Raw genomic sequence first — 17,063 nt, forward strand, 5'->3', positions numbered from 1 at the left:
TTAGCTGTTTTCTTCCACTGCCTAGGTCATCTCCACTGGGCTGGGGTGGGAAGAATTCCTCACAGTCATCTCTTTTTTCAATTTTACTGTTACTTGAAAGAAAAAAAGATTTATCTGTTCTGGGGGCTGGGAGAGAGAGGTCAGTGGGTAAAGCACATGACTTGCCATGGGTGGGGCCCTGAATTCTATTATTGGGTACTATCAACGGTTTGTTGAATCAAAAACTTTGCAAGTGAGATTCTTACATCTGTGTCTATGATTGTGTCAGGTCTGTCTGCCTTTCTGCCTGTTGTTGCTCCACTCAGATGGGAAGGTTGAGCACCACAACCAGGGCTTTGTTATTTTTTGAACCTATGAAATTTCACTGCTCTTAGTGGACTCTTGCTCTCTCTACTTTTCCAGATAAAGGGTGAGAGACAAAGAGAGAGGGGGTGGGTGGGAGAGAAATCACAGCACCACTCCATGACATGTGAAGCATCTCTTTCTCTCTCTCTTTTTTTTTTTTTTTGAAGCATCTCTCTCTCTCTCTCTTTTGCCTTCAGGGTTATCATTGGTACTCAGAACCTGCACTGCAAATCCACCACTTCCACTGGCCATTTCTCTCCTTTTTTTCTCCCCCCATTTTATTTGATAGGACAGAGAGAAATTAAGAAGGGAGGTGTAGGTAGGGAGAGAGAAAGATAGACAACTGCAGACCTTCTTCACTGCTTGTGAAGCATGTCCCCTACAAGTGTGGAGAGTGGGGGCTCGAACCCAGGTACTTGCACTTAACCAGATGCACCATAGCCTGCCCTCCCCAAGCATCTGTTTTGTATGGTGCTCCCATGTGATAGCTAGGAACTCAAATGTAGTTCTTTGCTCATGGCAAAGCATGTGCTCTACCAGGTGAACTATCTCCCAGAAATATTTAAATTTTTTTAAAGAAAGGGCAGTTAAATGAGTCACTAATAAATTTTTTTCTGACCCAGCTCACATTGCTTGGAACTTCAGCTTCTGAAGATCTCCTGTTGGACATTAAGCTAGCCCCCTGCTTCCCCTCTGTTCCATTGCTGATACTATGGCCTATTTACATAATCATTGTTTTTGCTTGAAAGATTCCCTACCCCGTCCTTTGATCTATCTTTTTTCTACCTCGAGACCTACCCTGCTTGCAGGGTATATTAATCCCACCAGTTAAAGCCCTAGCAACCGTTGCTACAGAAGCTTTCTACCTTCCCCCTCTTTCTTTTCTCCATCCTCTTTCCCAGCCATCTCCGTTCCCGACTTGCCACTTCTGGTTTTACCCTATAAAGACCACTTCTGTTCCTGGTTTCCCTCTCTCCTCTCTCTTTCCTCTCCCACATCCAGACCTGGAGAAGGGCTGGCATGCAGAGCAGGAGGCGACCATTGCGGTGCTGTGCTCACACCCAACTCTGGAGCTACGCATGAACAAAGAATTGTATTACCACGCAGCCACGAGTTCCTGGTCTCTCTTCTGGGAAGCTAGCCGGCACTCTCCCAGGGAGGAACACCTAGGGAGGGTCTAACTTTAGAACATGGACCTAATTGGAAGAGTCTCTTGTTGACCTGAAGAAGACTATTTTTCCCCCCTCCTCCAGGGTTATCATTGGGGCTCGGTGCCTGCACTACAAATCCACTGCTCCTGGAAGCCATTTTTTCCATTTTGTTGCCATTGCTGTTGCTGTTGTTGGATAGGACAGAGAGAAAACCAAGAGACAGGGGAAGACAGAGAGGGGGAGAGAAAGAGAGATATCACAGACCTACCTCACTGCTTGTGAACTGACCCCCCCCCCCCTTGTAGGTAGGGAGCTGGTGGCTCGAACTGGGATCCTTAGCCTGCTCTTGTGGCTTAGCACCATGTGTGCTTAACACACTACACTACCGCCTGCCCCCCCGAAGAAGACATTTAGAAGTAAAAGGCAAAAATACTGGCTGTCACAACCATTTGAGATTCTTTTTATTTTTATAAATTTTTAAAATTATCTTTATTTATTTATTGGATAGAGACAGCCAGAAATCGAGAGGGAAGGGGAAGATAGAGGGGAGAGAGACAGACAGACACCTGCAGCACTGCTTCACCACTTGTGAAGCTTTCCCCCTGCAGGTGGGGACCGGGGACTAGAACCTGGGTCCTTGTGCATTATAACGTGCACTCAACCAGGTGTGCCACCACCTGGCCCCTCTTTTTTAAAAAAAATTATTTATTTATTTTCCCTTTTGTTGCCTTTGTTTTTCATTGTTGTTGCAGTTATTATTGTTGTTCTTATTGATGTCATCGTTGTTAGATAGGACAGAGAAATGGAGAGAGGAGGGGAAGACAGAGAGGGGGAGAGAAAGATAGACACCTGCAGACCTGCTTCACCACCTGTGAAGCGACTTCCCTGCAAATGGGAAGCCAGGGGCTCGAACCGGTATCCTTACGCCTGTCCTTGAGCTTCACACCACATGTGATTAACCCGCTGAGCTACTGCCTGACTCCCCCATTTGAGATTCTTGGAGTGGTAGTGTCTGTGCTGTCACTGTCAGGTCTGTGGACTGAGACAGTTCTGTGCTTTTGGAAGAACATTTCATTCCCTGTTACCTCTCATCCTGGCAGGCTGGAGAAAATGTTCTCTTTTGTATTTCCCAGCCAGGCACTGCTGACCAGTGATGGAGCAGGGCCGGAATACTGTGACTGCTTCAGGGTCTCCTTCTCTAACACCTCGACTGCCCTTGTTGGGTTCTCTTTGGAGCTTCACTGGAAGGCTGTGGAGATACTACATGTGGTTCTCTAGGCTTTAAAAAATATATATATTTTAAGGGAGTCAGGCAGTAGCACAGCTGGTTAAGCGCACGTGGAGCAAAGTGCAAGGAACTGTAAGGATCCCCATTCGAGCCCCCAGCTCCCCACCTGCAGGGGAGTCGCTTCACAAGCGGTGAAGCAGGTCTGCAGGTATCTATCTTTCTCTCCCCCTCTCTGTCTTCCCCTCCTCTCTCCATTTCTCTCTGTCCAACCCAACAACAACAACATCAATAATAACTACAACAATAAAACAACAAGGGCAACAAAAGGGAATAAATAAATATTTATAAAAATATATTTTAAAATATTTTATTTATCTACTTTTTATCTTTTATTTTTTAAATAAATAAATAAGTATTTATTTATCTCTCTCTACACACACACACACACACACCTTAAGGAGTCTAGCTATGCCTATGAGCAACTGCTAAGCACAGTCACAGCTCTGGCTGCTGAGTTGGGGGAACTCTAATCACTCACTTCTGACTTTCAGAAAAGTGATTTACTTGTGCTGATGGGCAATGATGGCCCTCCTGGACTGTGGATGCTGGGTGGCTGGGTGGGGTGGGCTGGCACACCTTGGAGGTATACAGATCAGCTTCTATCCTGACTCCTGACACTTCTGAAGAGTCTATTAATTTTTATTATTTATTTTGTATTTGATATTACAGAGAGACATTTAGGGGGGGAAGGGAGACAGTAAGGGGAAGAGAAGGAGAGATACCTTCACATTTCATGAAGCTACCCCCTTGCAAATGGGAACCAGGGTTTGAACCTGGGCCCTTGCACTTGGTAACATGGGCACTCCACTAGATGATCCACCTCCTAGCCCCAATATCCTTTGTAACTTAATATGACTCAGTTTTCCTTGGTAATTAATTCCTTTATATACAGTAGTTCTCATTCTCAGCAGCTATTTACAACGGGCTTCCCTAGGCCCCAGCTAATTGACCTCAGAATTGACCTACCAGGTACAACACCGCCTGACACTAGTTCTCCTTGAAATAGGGAATGATTGGCATTGCTCTACAAAGAGCCTAGAGAACCACATGTGATGTCACCGCAGCCTTCCAGTGAGGTTCCAAAGAGGACAGTTGAGGTGTTAAGAAAGGAGTGAGGCCCTGGAGCACAGAACTGACCTGGGTAGAGGCAGCTCCTATGAGGACCTGGGAACCGAGGGAGATAGCTAGTGCCGGTGTGGCAGCTTGTTGCACAGAGCCCTCATTCCCAGCCTTTGGTCCAAAGAAAGCATTACATGCTTGACTTTTCAGAGGAGAAGGAGAGCAGACAAGAGCCGAGATCAGAAGTGGAGGACAGCCTTTTGTACTTCCCAGGTCTTCTGTAGGTTCACTGTGATCTTTTGGGTCTTGTAAGATGATAGAATACTGTGCCATTTGAAATTAAAAAAACAAAACAAAATAAGCTGCCAACTCTAGATCAGTTTGGATTTAAAGGAAGGGGGCTGGGAAGTGGCTCAGTAGGGAAAGTGCATTTCCAGCCCATGGGAGGGTCTGGGCCTGATCCCTGCACTGCACACGCCAGAGTGGACTCTCTCTCTCTCTCTCTCTCTCTCTCTCTCTCTCTCTCTTTCTTTCTTTCTTTCTTTCTTTCTCTCAAAACAGACCTACCCATTACAGTAACAATCTGTAAGAAAATTCACTAAGTAGATTTAGATCTTAGGCAACCCTGAAACTGAAGGGGTTTCCTGCCACAGCCCCTGGCGTCCCCTTGGAGACCACATGCAGTGTGAAGGCGGGTGTGTTGTTTAGTGCCGGCCCCATCTGTAGAGAGACCCAGTTACCACTTGACTTAATGATACGTACCCTCTTTATCATATTGGTTCAACACATTTGAAGGGAACTTCGTGCGTCCCCCTTCCTACTTTTATTTTTGCCTGTGAAACCGAACTCTGCAGCTGCAGAAGAGTCTCTGTATAAAATGAATTTTGTCCTTCTGGAGAAGACAAAGAATTATTAAAAGTGTAGCCAGCTGCTTGTACTGGCAGGAGGATGAGAAGAAAAAAGCATATCAGCATTTACTTTCCTACCCTTTATCAATGGAACTGCCATCTTCCTCTTTACTCATTATCTGCTCTTCCTTTTCCTGGTTGCAGGAATGTGGGGGCCATTGCTCCATCCTGGTGCCAAACAGCTCATTCTTTCTTCCTTTCTTAAACCTGCATACGTCTTAGCTCATGTCTTTAAGCAACCTGACTATTAATAAAACCCGCACTGACAGCCCCTTAATCTTCTGCTCTTTAAAAAAACAATTTTATTATTATTATTTATTTTCCCTTTTGTTGCCCTTGTTGTTTTATTGTTGTTGTAGTTATTATTGTTGTTGTTGCTGATGTTGTTGGATAGGACAGAGAGAAATGGAGAAAGGAGGGGAAGACAGAGAGAGGGAGAGAAAGAGAGACACCTGCAGACCTGCTTTAGCACTTGTGAAGTGACTCCCCTGCAGGTGAGGAGCTGGGGGCTTCAACCTGGATCCTTAAGCTGATCCTTGTGCTTCACGCTATATGCACTTAACTCACTGCACTACTGCCCAACCCCAACCTCCTGCTCTTTCATGAACATACAGATCACAGAATGCCCTAGTAGTGTTATTTGCTGGACACTTTTGCATAACAGGATAAAAACAGAGTCCACAACTCATAAAGGTGTTGTGAGGAATACATTAGATGACTAAATGAGATAGGAACACGAGTCTCAAACTTGGCTCCACATTTAAATTACTGACAAGGCTGGAAAACAAAATAAAACAAAAACAAACAAAAAAATCCCAACTCCCAGAGCCAGGCACCCAGCACCCAGCACCCAGATCCATTTAATAATGTTTGATTACAGGAATCATTTGTCAATATTTTTTTCAAAAATCCCTAGATAAATTCCAAGTAAGAATTTGAGAATTAATGAGAGAGTACATGCTACAAACACTCAAGCTACTTTTATTATTACAGTTAAAACTGAGGAGTGCTCCAGTTTATTAGAATCTGTTGAAAGTAAAGGCTTCCACACTCAGGCATCTAATATAGTTGTTGAGGGGCTGCATGCTGGAGTAGCCCTCACAGCGGTGGCTAATTATATTGAAGAAGGACTTTCTGTTAGGATTCTTCTAACCCTTTCCTTGCTTGGGCCTAATCTCTGGAGTGACCCTTCTCAGAAAGTTCTCAGTGATTTCTTTCCCTCTCTGGGTCCAGATGGAGGGGATACCCAGCATTTGATTTCCATGTTCATTGACTGGGTAAGTGGTCCTTTCTGTTGGGGTTGACCAGGAAGCCCTCACTCAGTGTTCCAAGTGTACCTTTCACTGATACAGGCACTTCCAGTCCCAAATCTGTGCACTCTGGGTCTTTACCCAGTCATCAGCTTTCCATCCAGGCACATTGTGATACCTCCTTTCTGCCTTTCCTTCCTTCCTTCCTTCCTTCCTTCCTTCCTTCCTTCCTTCCTTCCTTCCATCCTTTTTCATTCATTTATTTACACAGGGAGAGAGAGAACCATCATGGCACCGAGCTATGGCACTGACATGTGGTGCTGGGATTTTGAACATGGGCTTTGTGTTTTATTTTTTAATAAACAAATATTACTCTTTAATTTTTACTCTTCAATTTTTTTGACTTAAATTTAAAAAAAAATTTGTTATCTTTATTTATTGGACGTCTCGTCACCCAATCTGGTCCCCTATGCCTACACTGAACTTCTCGGTTCCAGACTCTTGGAAACAGAGTTGGCAGTCAGCTGAGGTAAAGAACAACCACCTCATCACAGACCCCTGCAAGCGTCAACCCGGCTTTGACCTAGCACGTTATGATTGGGCCCTCCTCAATCGCTATCGAACAGGCCATGGCCGGTGCGCCGCTATGTTCCATTGCTGGGGAGCCAGAGACGACCCGAACTGCCCCTGTGGCTCCAGACAGACTATGACCCACATAGTCAACGACTGCCACCTCTCCAGATTCAAAGGAGGTCTCGAAACTTTACATCAGGCTCAACCTGACGCTGTTGACTGGCTACGGAAGAAGGGCAAACGCTAGAAGAAGATTGGATAGAGACAGCCAGAAATCAAGAGGGAGGGGGATGATAGAGAGGAAGAGAGACAGAGAGACACCTGTAGCCCTGCTTCACCACTCATAAAGCTTTCCCCCTGCAGGTGGGGAGGGGGAAGGGGGCTCGAACCCGGGTCCTTGCACATTGTAATACATGTGCTCAACCAGGTGCGCCACCACCTGGCCCCTACTCTTTAATTTTTTAAAATTATCTTTATTTATTGGATAGAGACAGCCAGAAATTGAGAGGGTAAGGGTGATAGAGAGGGTGAGGGAAAGAGAGACACCTGCAACACTGCTTCACCACTGAAAAGCTTTCCTTTTGCAGTGGGGATGGGAGGCTTGAACCCGGGTCCTTGCTCATTGTGACATGTGCATTCAACCAGGTATGTCACTACGTGGCCCAGGGCTTTGTGTGTCTTATTGGAAAGCTAGAAATTGAGAGAGGAGGGGGAATTAGGGAAAAAGAAAGAGAGACACCTGCAGACACACTGCTTTACCATTCATGTAGCCTCACCCTGAAGGTTAAGGGCTGGGGGCTTGAGCCCGGGTCCTTGTGCATGGCAGCATGCACACTAACTGGATGTGCCACTGCCTGGCCTCTTCTTCATGTATCTTCATGCCCACATGCCACTTGTTGAGTGCTAGTTAGAACCCTGAGATTTACCTGGAATGTGTAGACTTAATTCTATTTTCTATTTTTTTTTTTTTTTTTTTTTTGCCTCCAGGGTTATCAGCTGGGGCCTTGGTGCCTGCATTTCAGAACTTAGAATCCACTGCTCCTGGCAACCATTTTTTCCGTTTTGTTGCCTTTGTTGTTATTGGATAGGACAGAGAAAAATCGAGAGAGGAGGGGAAGACAGAGGGCAAGAGAAAGATAGACACCTGCAAACCTGCTTCACCACTTGCAAAGCACCCTCCCTGCTGGTGGGGAGAGGGGCACTCGGGCACTCGAATCCAGATCATTGGGCAGGTCCTTGCTTCGCGCCATGTGCACTTAAGTTACTGTGCTATTGCCAAGCTCCCAACTTAGACCTATTCTGAACTGCAGGTTGGTCACTTTCAGAATCTGGAGGTGGCACTGTTACAGACTTGGAGACCTCACTCTATTACTCACAGCCTCTGCTTCTGCCCCTGAGTAGACATAGCCAGTCATTCTGCAGAAAGGAACAAACAACAGGGGACTCATTTCTGTGATGTGGGGAGTCTACACTTCAGGGCTGATCTACAGATAGGTTAAAAAAAGTCGCTTTCCAGAGACTGTGGTTTCAAAAAGTAATTACTTAATGGCATGAGTTCTTCAGTGAACTATAGTCATACGCCTCTGACTTCAGAGCAGGAGGTACCCAATTTCCCATTTGTTACTTACAGTGTTGCTGTCAAAAAAGGAAAGTTCTGAAATGTCCCTATTTTTAAAAGCTCAGGGAAAAGTGATTTTTTTTTAATCCCATGGTATACTAAACAGTGAAGAACGTTAAGGCTAATCATTGCCTAGTCACATTAAAGTTTTTGTTTCCTCATTTATTTTTATTTTTGCTTTTTAAAAGCCTCACCTCATTTTTTACAAATTTTATTTATTTATTTATTGGACACACACACAGAGAAAGCTACAGGGAAGGGATAGAGAGGAGGAGAGACAGAGAGATACCTACAGCATTACTTCACTGCTTGTGAAGCTTCCCCACGAAGGTGGAGACTAGGGACTTGAACCTGGTTCCTTGCACATTGTAGCATGTGCTCTACCAAGTGTGCCAAAGCCCAGCTCCACTCATTTATTATTATTTTTTTTATAGACTATCTATTTAGAGAGTGTCACAGGTGCCAAGTACCATACTGGGAGGAGGAGATGCTACAAACACTCAAGCTACTTTTCTTATTACAATTAAGACTGAGGAGTACTTCAATTTAATAGACTATTGAAAATAAAGGCTTCCACACTCAGGCACCTGAGTGTTTTATTTATCTGAAGAGAAATAAAACCCAAACACAACCTCCCTTTGTATCAGTTAGCCTTGGCTATATAACAAACACCTTGGGGACAGGTGGTGGCACATCTGGCTGAATGCACACATTACAGTATACAAGGACACAAGTTCATGCCCTTGGACCCCATGTGCAGGGGGAGCTGCGGGAGTGGTAAAGCAGTGCTGCAAATGTCTCTCTTTCTCTTTCCCTATCTCCCTCTTCCCTCTCAGTTTTTCTCTGTCTGTCTAAAATAAACAAATAAAGACATATTAAAAGCCCACCACCTCCAAACATAGAAATAAAGACATATTAAAAGCCCACCACCTCCAAACATAGAGACTTGTGCTTTGTGCCACCTGTGCTTAATCCGCTACGCTACAGCTCGACCCCCCAAACATAGAGACTTAAAACAGAAGCTGTTTCATTACTCAGGTGAGACCTTTCCTTTCATAGCATTCTCTAATTTCATCCCAGGTGGATCACTTTCTAACCAAGTCCCAAAACCTAGATATACACCAGGTTCTGTGAGAGAGAGCATATGTTGACACGTATCAATAAACTAGGGCAAAATATATACCTGAAAGCAGAAGTACACTAGAGTTTGCAATGAGTACCCCCCAACACTTCCTCTCCACTATTCCAACCTTTGGGTCCATGATTGCTCAACAATTTGTTTGGCTTTGTATGTCAACTCTCTTTTCAGCCACGAGGTTCCAGATGCCATCAGGATGCCGGCCAGGCTTGCCTGGACTGAAGACCCCACCAATGTGTCCTGGAGCTCAGCTTCCCCAGAGACCCACCCTATGAGGGAAAGAGAGAGGCAGACTGGGAGTATGGACAGACCAGTCAACCCCCATGTTCAGTGGGGAAGCAATTACAGAAGCCAGACCTTCTACCTTCTGCAACCCACAACGACCCTGGGTCTATGCTCCCAGAGGGATAGAAAATGGGAAAGCTATCAGGGGAGGGGATGGGATATGGAGATTGGCTGGTGGGAATTGTGTGGAGTTGTACCCCTCCTACCCTATGGTTTTGTTAATTTATCTTTTCTTAAATAAAAAATAAATTAAAAAAACAAACAAACAATAAACCCCAGAAGCTGCGGGGCTGGTGAAATAGCTCCCTTGGATACTGTGCTTCTTTGCCATGTGTATGACCCTGGCTTGAACTCTACTGCACTGAAGGAAGCTTTGGTGCTGTAGTCTCTTAATCCTCTACCTCTCTATCTTCTATCTCTGTTTATTAAAAACAAAAACAAAAACAAAAAAGCAGTCTTGGTGGTGGTGCACCCAGTTGAGTGCACATATCAGGAGGTGCAAGGAACTGCGTTTCAACTCCTGCTTCCCAACTCCAGGGGAGAAGCTTCACAAGTGAAGTAAATCTGCAGGTGCCACTCTTTCTCTCCCTTTCTATTTCCTCTCTCCTCTCTATTGTTGTCTGCCTTATCAAGTACAAATGAATAAAACAAAACAAAAAAGAAAAACTGGTCACTGGAAGTGCTAGACAAAAAACCAACCAACTAAACCAAACCAAACCAAACCAAACTAAACTAAACCAAACCAAACCAAACCAAACCAAACCAAACCAAACCAAACCAAACCAAACCAAACCAAACCACACCACACCACACCACACCCAGAAGCTATGCATTTATTTTATTTATTTACTTTTTATTGGGGGATTAATGTTTTACAGTTGACAGTAAATAAAATAGTTTATACATGCATAACATTTCCCAGTTTTCCACATAACAATACAACCCCCCCCAGGTTCTCTGCCATCCTGTTCCAGGACCTGAACCCGGCCCCCAGAGTCTTTTACTTTAGTGCAATACACCTTAGTTTATTTATTTACTTAATCTTTTAAAAATGTTTATTTGTGATTGGATAGAGACAGAGAGAAATTGAGAGGGGAGAGGAAGATAGAGAGGGAGAGAGACAGAGAGACACCTGCAGCCCTGCATCACCGCTAATGAAGCTTTCTCCCTGCAGGTGGGGGCCAGGGGCTTGAATCTAGGTTCTTGCGCTTATTCGGTGTGTGTGCTTATTCGGGTGCACCACTGCCTGGCTTCTGCATTTAGCTTACAGTGTTCAACTATTCAGTCTTCCAGTCTTGCTTGAGTTTACTCAGGGCTTGTGGTCATCTGCTGGGTTAGTCTCAGCAGTTAGGCCTAATGAGTTACCAACTAGGATGATTCAACTCTGTTCCATATGCTTTTATTCTCCCACATGTCAGCTCACATTTACTCATGTAGTGGAGCAGATGCCAAGAAAATGTGGGGAAGCTTGCTATGTCCCTTGAAGACCAAATTCTGAATAGAATGTCCCTCTTCCTTCTCTGTTGGTCAAATCAAGTCACAAAGTCAGATCAGATTCCAGAGAAGGGTGACTACTCCTTCAGAGTCATTACTAAGAGATTTGGAAATAGACAGGGTAATAATGATGGTTTATTTTTGGAAGGTAGGTGTGTTTACCACTATGATACCTAATTGACTATGATGACTGATTTCTGCAAATGTTCTATCTCACTATGCTTCAAGAGCACCTAGCTTGATCAGGGACAGAAAACTGGTAAGAGCTACTAAGAAATTTCTCTCTTTCTCTCTCTCTCTCTTCCTCTCCCCATCCCTCTAATTTTTGACTAAATTACTAATTGGAGGAGGGAGAATCTCTTCAACTAATGGTGTTGGGAAAATTGAGTTGAAACATGCAGAAGAATGAAACTGAACCGACTCATCTCACCACACACAAAAGTAAACTCCAAATGGATCAAGGACTTGGATGTCAAACCAGAAGAAAGCATTGTAAGAACTCTTCTCAATCTAAGTTTTAAAGTTGTCTTCAACGATTGGTTCAAATCCATTCACAAGGAAAGCAAAAACATAAGCAAAAACAAAGACAAAAACCAATGGGACTACATCAAATTGAAAAATTTCTGCTTAGCACAAGAAACCACCAGCCAAATAGACTCTTTATGGAATGGAAGAGAAGATTTTCTTTCTTTCTTTCTTTCTTTCTTTCTTTCTTTCTTTCTTTCTTTCTTTCTTTCTTTCTTTCTTTCTGTTTTGGCCTCCAGGGTTATCACTGGGTCTCAGTGCCTGGACTATGAATCCACTTTTCCTGGTGACCACTTTTTCTTTTCTCTCTTCTTTCCCATTTTTAATTTCATAGGACAGAAAGAAATTAAGAAAGAAGAGGGATAGAGAGAGAGATAGAAAGAAAGACACCTTCTTTTCCACTTGTGAAGTGTTCTCCCCCTTCAGGTGGGGAGCAGGGTCTCGAACCCGGATCCTTGAGCAGGTCCTTGCACAGGTACTTGGGCATAGTACTTTGTGTGCTTAACTGGGTGTGTCAATGCCTGGCCCCCAATTTATTTGTACTAGTGATCTAGTATTGATTTACAAAATTATAATAAGGGTATAATTCCACACCTTTCCCACCATCAGAGTTCTGTGTCCCCATTCCCACCATTGGAAACCATAGTAGCTCTGGGAGATGTTTTTATGCCATACGTCAGACAAAAGATTAATAACTAAAATATACAAAGAGCTCATCAAACTCAGCAGCAGCAACAACAAAATAAATAAAAACCAACCAACCAATCAAACAAACAAAACCAAGTAACCTCATCCAAAAGTGAGGAAAGGCTATAGACAGAATATTCACCACAGAAGAGATCCAAAGGATATAAATTCACTGATTCTGGTGGGCCTTTTTTACATTTTATTGGATAGGACAGAGAGAAATTGAGAGAGGAGGGGGAGATAGAGAGGGAGACAGAAAGTGAGACACAGACCTGTTTCACCTCTTGTGAAGCGTCCCCCCACTGGTGAATCTGAGATCACCTAGTTCCTTTACTCTGTGGATGAACTGAAATAAGATGTCTTCTCTAAAGTGGCAGAGATGGAACTAATATCTGGGTCCTCTAACTCTTTAGTAATTGCTACTTTTGGACTCTGTGAAGCTATGGAAGTCATTAGAGGGAATTGTTTGACTGGAGGGAGGTGTGAGGGACGATTGGAAGGCTTCATTTAGTGAGAAGGCACAGAACTTTGGTGGCAGATGTGGTGAGTTGTATGTATACATAGGCATATGTGTGAAACTATACTTCTAAAATCTTGTAATATTGTAAACCAATAAAAAGAAAAAAAAGTTACTTAAAAATGCAATCTTTTCAAAGTTAACTCAATTACCAAACAATGTGATGATAACAATAACTATCCATTGTCTTCTTGAACCCTAAGACAGCAGGAACCTCACATTTCCACTATAGAGCCTATGTTTCCCCCAGTCCTGGAACCTTAGGGTGGGGCCCACTTTCCCGCATGCCTCTCCCAATTCATATCAAATAATATTGCATCCACTGATCGCAACCTAATCAACTCATTAGTGCCACCTCAACATGCTTCAGCTTAGACTGTGTCCAGAGACTTCAGTGTGGGATGACAACCCTTCAGCTTCATTACTCAGGTGAGACCTTTCCTTTCATAGTATTCTCTAACTCCATCCCACGTGGTTCACTTCCTAACAAAGTCCCAAAACCTAGATATAGACCAGGTTCCGTGAGAGAGAGCATATGTTCACACGTATCAATAAACTAGTGCAAAATATATACCTAAAAGCAGAAGTACACTAGAGTTTGCAGTGAGTACCCCCCAACACTTCCTCTCCACTATTCCCACCTTTGGGTCCACGATTGTTCAACAATTTTTTTGGCTTTGTATGTTAACTCTCTTTTCAGCCACGAGATTCCAGATGCCATCAGGATGCCGGCCAGGCTTCCCTGGACTGAAGACCCCACCAATGTGTCCTGGAGCTCAGCTTCCCCAGAGACCCACCCTACTAGGGAAAGAGAGAGGCAGACTTGGGAGTATGGACCGACCAGTCAACGCCCATGTTCAGCGGGGAAGCAATTACAGAAGCCAGACCTTCTTCCTTCTGCAACCCACAATGACCCTGGGTCCATGCTCCCAGAGGGATAGAGAATGGGAAAGTTATTGGGTAGGGGATGGGATATGGAGATTGGGTTTTGGGAATTGTGTGGAGTTGTACCCCTCCTATCCTACGGTTTTGTTAATGTCTCCTTTCTAAAATAAATAATAAAAAAAATGCAGTCTTGACTTCCCTGGAAGACAACCTCACCAATGTGTCCAGAAGTCTTGCCTCTTCAAAGCCCTACCCCACTAGGGAAAGACAGAAACAGGCTGTGGGTATGGATTGATCTGCCAATGTCCATGTCCAGCAGAGAAGCAATTACAGAAACCAGGACTCCCATTTTCTGCACCCTGAAAGGAATTTTGGTCTTATAGAGGGAAAAAGAATAGGGAAGTTTCCAATGGAGGGGATAGGACACAGAACTCTGGTGATGGAAATTTTATGGAATTGTGCCCCTATCATCTTACAATCTTATTAATCATTATTAAATTACTAGTAATTTTTTTTTATTTAAGAAAGAATAAATTAACAAAACCATAGGGTAGGAGGGGTACAACTCCACACATTCCCACCACCCAATCTCCATATTCCACCCCCTCCCCTGATAGCTTTCCCATTCTCTATCCCTCTGGGAGCATGGACCCAGGGTCATTGTGGGTTGTAGAAGGTAGAAGGTCTGGCTTCTGTAATTGCTTCCCCGCTGAACATGGACATTGACTGGTCGGTCCATACTCCCAGTCTGCCTCTCTCTTTCCCTCATAGGGTGGGTCTCTGGGGAAGCTGAGCTCCAGGACACATTGGTGGGGTCTTCAGTCCAGGCAAGCCTGGCCGGCATCCTGATGACATCTGGAACCTGGTGGCTGAAAAGAGAATTAACATACAAAGCCAAACAAATTGTTGAGCAATCATGGACCCAAAGCTTGGAATAGTGGAGAGGAAGTGTTAGGGGGATACTCACTGCAAACTCTAGTGTACTTCTGCTTTCAGGTATATATTTTGCAGTAGTTTATGGTTAGATGTGAACATATGCTCTCTCTCACAGAAACTGGTGTATATCTAGGTTTTGGGACTTTGTTAGAAAGTGAACCACCTGAGATGGAATTAGAGCATACTATGAAAGGAAAGGTCTCACCCGAGTAATGAAGCTGAAGGGTTGTCATTCCACACGTGAAGTCTCTGGACACAGTCTGAAGTGAAGCATGTTGAGGTGGCAATCGTTGTGTTGTTTATGTTGTGATCGGCAGATGTAATATTATTTGATATGGATTGGGAGAGGCATGCGGGAAAGTGGGCCCTATCCAAGGGTTCCAGGACTGGGGGAAGTAGAGGCTCTATAGTGGAGATGTGAGGTTCCTGCTGTCTTAGGGTTCAAAAAGACAATGGATAGTTAATGTTATCATCACATTATTTGTAATTGGGTTAACTTTGAAAAGTCCTTTTGTTAGGGTTTGCTGTACAGTACCCAGTATCTTGTATATAGCTGTGCTATTGGTTGCTTCTGATCTACTTGGTCTAGGCTTTTGAGAGAGTCCGCATATCAAATACACAGCCTATATATTAAAAAAATTCAGTCTGTGTTTTAAAAAACTTCGAGACATACAATTAATTTCCCCCTCTCATATTAATTAACTAGTGATTTATGTGACTACATTTTACTAGGAGTGTACATAAACACCGTTCCTACCACCAAAAGACTGTGACCCATCCCTCCCATCCACTCCCACCCCCCACTGGCCCAGGAAGCTGCATGTCTACCCCTCACCACAGGGTTTTAACTTTGGTGCCCTACTTACAATTTGCTCAGGTCCTGATTTTAGTTTCCCTTTCAGATCTTCTTCCTCAACTTCTGTTGATAAGTGGGATCATCCCATACTCATCTTTATCTTTCTGACTTAGCTCACTTAACATAATTCCTTCTAGCTCTGTCCAAGATGGGTCAGAGACGGTGGGTTCATTGTTCTTGATAGCTGCATAGTATTCCATTGTGTATATATACCACAGCTTTCTCACCACTCATTTGTTGTTGGGCACCTGGGTTGCTTCCAGGTTTTAGCTATTATGAATTGTACTGCTATGAACATAGGAGTACACACCTCTTTTTGGTTGGGTGTTATGGAGTCCTTGGGGTATAACCCCAGGAGAGGAATTACTGGGTCATATGGAAGGTCTATGTCTAGCCTTGTGAGAGTTCTCCAGACTGCTCTCCAGAGAGGCTGGACCAATTTACATTCCCACCAGCAATGTAAAAGGGTTCCTCTGTCCCCACAACCTCTCCAGCATTTGTTGCTGCTGTCCTTTTTGATGTATGCCATTCTTACAGGAGTGAGGTGGTATCTCAATGTTGTCTTAATTTGCATTTCTCTGACAATCAGTGACCTAGAGCAGTTTTTCATATGTTTGTTAGCCTTTTGGATCTCCTCTGAGGTGAATGTTTGTTCATATCCGCTGCCCATTTTTGGATGGGGTCATTTGCTTTTTTGGTGCTAAGTTTGCTGAGCTCTTTATATATTTTGGTGATCAGTTTCTTGCACTTAACCCACTGCACTACTGCCCAGCCCCTGTAATCTTTTTTTTTTTTATGCTGGTCCTTGAGCTTCACTTGCGCTTAACTCGCTGTGCCACCGCCAGACTCCCCCCCCCCCTTTTTAAAATTTAATGTAGAATGGGACTTGATAGTGCTGCCCCTGGTTGAATGCACACACTACAGTGTGCAAGGAACCTGGTTCAAGCCCCTTCCTGGTTCCTACCTGCAGAGGGAAACTTCATGAGTGTTGAAGTAGTACTGCAAGTGTTTTTTAATCTCTCTTTTCCCTTCCATTCTCCCATTCTCCACCTAATTTCTCTTCACCTCTACCCACAATAAATTTTATATATAAATGTAATGTAGTTTACTGAGTGTTTTTGATGCATGTTCTGTTGTGAGTCAATCCATTTAGTTATCAAAGAGGGCATTGCTGAGAATCTTCTGAGTTTCTGAGAAATGTGCACTGCCCCGGAGTCATGATACTGGGACCTGGCTCATAGATCAAACCAGCATACAGGACACAGCAGTGCACTGGTGACCTAGTGAGAAGAACTTCACGCAGAGTGAGCTGAGCTGTGCTGTGAAGTTACTCTGTGATTGCCTTCCAGCCTTCCTCCATTCAGTGCTGAGAGGAGACAACAGGGCTCTCTGAAAGATCTTCACACCTGTTTAGCATCTGCCCCATGCTGGCTACACTCCACTTCCCTCACTGTAGTCATCTCTAACCCGTTATGACAGCTCTTCCACCAGAGCAAAAGCTGGCTCAATACAGCTCTGTGGGCAAACCATTTTGGGTCATCCAGCCAG

Source organism: Erinaceus europaeus, chromosome 10 (assembly GCF_950295315.1).
Source record: "Erinaceus europaeus chromosome 10, mEriEur2.1, whole genome shotgun sequence".
Lineage (NCBI taxonomy): Eukaryota > Metazoa > Chordata > Mammalia > Eulipotyphla > Erinaceidae > Erinaceus > Erinaceus europaeus.